General features: G+C 50.5%; 1 protein-coding gene across 1 annotated transcript in view; it reads left to right on the forward strand.

The window, feature by feature from the left end:
- LOC113204504 (uncharacterized) overlaps positions 1-3,416 on the forward strand; it is a 7,743-nt gene that overhangs the window by 2,038 nt on the left and 2,289 nt on the right. The gene's annotated exons all lie outside the window — the stretch shown is intronic.

Genomic DNA, 3,416 nt, shown 5'->3' on the forward strand with positions numbered 1-3,416 from the left:
AAGTGTGCGACTTACGTTGCATGACTGTAGAAACTGTGCAACTTAAGTCACACAGCTCCTGGACACGTTTGTTTTCATATCAGGTGGCTGATTAACGCCGCACGCCGCACACTTTTGTAGGCATACTGTACCGCATGCACGCTTGCGGGCGGGCTGCCTTCTCTCACGGGGCCATAAGGAGCCCTAGGCAGCGAGCATAGGCAAACCCGCCCGTACGTGTACGTGTGCATGCGGTAGCTACGAAAGTGTGCGGCGTGAATCAGCCACCAGTCTACCTAAAAGACGCCTGCGAGACTCGGGGTAGGCCATCCCGCAGTACACACCTGCATGGAAGGCAAGATGTTGCCTACCTATTAGGCGTCTTAAGACCTTATGGCATTGGCTGAACTTGGCAATTCCATAACGGCAGATGGCGGACGCACTTTCTTGATGATCCTTCGCAACAAATCGTTCGCAAGGTTTGTGTGGGTGAGGCCAGACCTTGGACGCAGCTCACTCACGCACTCGTACAGATGAGCATGAGCCTCGCACGCGGAGTTACTACTCTTACAGGTGTATTTCTTAATCGAAGAAACTCAAGATCCTAATGTACACGCAACATGAACCAATCCTAGCCAGATTTGGACATGAAGCAACACATACACTTCAATTAATGGTTTTAAATAATATAAAAAGTATTATTTCGATACCTTAGACTAAAAGGCACGCAGTTCAGCCGCGCGTTCCGAAAGGCACGCAGTTCAGCCGGCCGTTCCCAGACTCACGCAGTTCCTATCTCTGGAGCGGTAAACTGCGTGTCTTTCGGATCGCGCGTCTGAACTGCGTGCCTCTCAGTCTAAGGCATCAATTTGTTGTGGTAATCCTATAGATGTTTAAGGATGGAGCTAGATTATGTGTTGTTCAAAATTTACCGGAGTTTAACTTGGCTGCGCTGCGCTGAGCCATCAAGAAAACTCTCTCACCTGGGCATGGCGTGCAGAGTGTTGTCCGCCAGCGCTCCGAGAGCCCCGAGGAGGGCCCCACTTGACCTGCGGCGCTGGTCTGCCGCCGGGGGCTCGAGGGTGGGCACCGTGGCGGGGGCGGGGGTGGCCTGCAGCATCGGGCCGCCCCCCGCCACCGCCAGCCCGGGCACCAGCGTGCCCACAGCTGGCTCCTGCAAACAAAACAAAGGTTAGCAGTGTACACTATAAAAACTGTTCCACATACTACAAGGTAGAAGTACGCCGGACCACGTCTCGCGTAACAGGCTTCGCGATATCTCAAAAAACACTGTTACGTCTGGCATACATCTACCTTGGCCTGAGGCGTTGACATCCGAGTCGAGTACTGGATAAACATGATCGAATATACGGGCCTACGGCCTCGCCTACGGCCTCGCCTACGGCCCGCTAGTACGAGGAGAATTTACGTTCTTTGCCATTTCTAGAGTGGCTGTCTCTACATCCCCAACGTGGTGGTACCCTTATTGGACCAAGGTGGTTTCGGAGGAATAGTTCCTCTACTATTTTCCGATTTCCGATCCTCTTTTACAAATGTGCATGCAAGGTTGAAATTTTGTCGCCCATTTTTGTCAAAAACACACTAGTGCATCAATGTTTGTGAAATAGATCTTTGAATGTGTTCAGGCACAAGAGTTGTTTGCACAATTGAGACGTTTACAAAAGTCTAAAGTGTGCACATTGCGAAAGTGTGTAAATTCAGAAAGACGACATCAATGAGCAAAATTATTGTGATTCGCACCCCCCAAGACTACATATTCTCAACCGAAACCAGTTCTCAGATGTGCTGTATATCTGCCACCGTTTCTGCTCTAAAGTAAATTCCTCATAAACCATACCAAAAAGACCAGTTTTTAAGAGTGTTCAAAAATCAATCCATCCATCTAAGAACTACTGCCCTTTTATTTCACGTCTCTTAGTTACGAAGAACGAGAAGTTAGGTGAAAGCGGGCCGGATTTGAAGCTCGAGCGACGCCCCAGCCGGCTCGGCCACTGCGCGCCTTGTCTGGTACCCGCTCCGATCGTGCACATATTACGGGGGTAAACGTGTGAATTTTGAAGGAAATATTCACACCTTTACCCCCTAAGTGTGCGAATGGATGTTCACACACCTGCAGGTGTGCGACATTCACACACTTGCGTTTCCAGTACATTTATAGGAAATCTACCATAGAAAGTTGTTACAGTAAACTGATAAATCGAATTCGCTCCCACAATAAAACTATATTATCCCTCGGAGGTGATCGTTAGATTAGCCCGAAACCACCGAAAAGCCATAACGCCCCACCTACATTTAGAAACATTTCTGCTAGTGCTGCTAGATCTCTTTTAGCTCTCGGAGCTAATGTGCTAAAGCGGGCACAGGAAAATGTCGACTTCCTCCAATAGCAATGACCTGCTTTCATGGAGCGAAGAGTATAAACTGTAGGGGCTAAAACTATTAGCAGTCACGAATCCAGCTAAAAGATTAGCTGTGCGAGCTAAGCTTTACCTATACATTAGCAAATCATTCTTTTTCGTGTGGGGAAATTGACAAGCTAAGTTCGCTTCTAGTGACGTTGAGGACACCCGAGCACTCCGGAGGGCATCATTGGGCACCTCCATGACGCCCCTCCAAAAAGGCAGGGGCGCCGCCAAAATTTGGTAGGAGCAAGGGGCGAGGGGCGAGGAAAGGGGGCTGAGGAGCTCCCGCCCGGTAGAAAGGGTCTCTGCAGCAGACCGATCCATATACCCACCGGTCCTCCGGCACTTCCAGCTTCCACCACCAACTTACCGCCACATTCCCCAGGGCCAGGAACCCTTCTACTCGCTTCTACTCCAGCAGAAGTTGTAGTATGGGTCTGGACCCACCCCTCCTCGTACCCTACTCCCCTCCAAGGCCACGCCACGTTCCTCGTGCCGCGGTATGCCCCCCCCCCCCTTCCAGACCCCTCCTCTCCCTCCATAATCAGGACTGTCCATGTCGTTCGAGGGATAAAGGATCCCCTCGACTCTGCTGGGTAGGGAGAGGAAGGAGTTTGGGGGAGGCGGGGGGGGGCTGAAGGCTTAGGCCAGGGCTGCCTCCACCTGTCGAATGTGTGCTCCCTGTCAGGGAAAGAAAAAGAGAGGATGATCCGTGGTAGGAAAATAACGATAAACAGAAGAGCATACTAGGAAGCGTATTTCCACTCAACCAGAACGGCCACCCTCATCCCATCGTCTTTAGCCGAACCACAGATCTACTAGCAGTAAATGTGGACCAAAAGTACACGTCAATATATACGTCAAGATAGCGGGAGATATGCGAGAAACTTATTTGGCGTCGAACTACTGAAGTTTTGACGTTTAAGGGACACAGTAAAGTCAGCGAAAAGTGCACGGATCAACACCAATAAAACGCAAAGTTTGTATCTCCACCGGAAAAGATAGGGGGGGGGG

Source organism: Frankliniella occidentalis, unplaced genomic scaffold (genome assembly GCF_000697945.3).
Source record: "Frankliniella occidentalis isolate FOCC.00 unplaced genomic scaffold, Focc_3.1 Scaffold69, whole genome shotgun sequence".
NCBI lineage: Eukaryota > Metazoa > Arthropoda > Insecta > Thysanoptera > Thripidae > Frankliniella > Frankliniella occidentalis.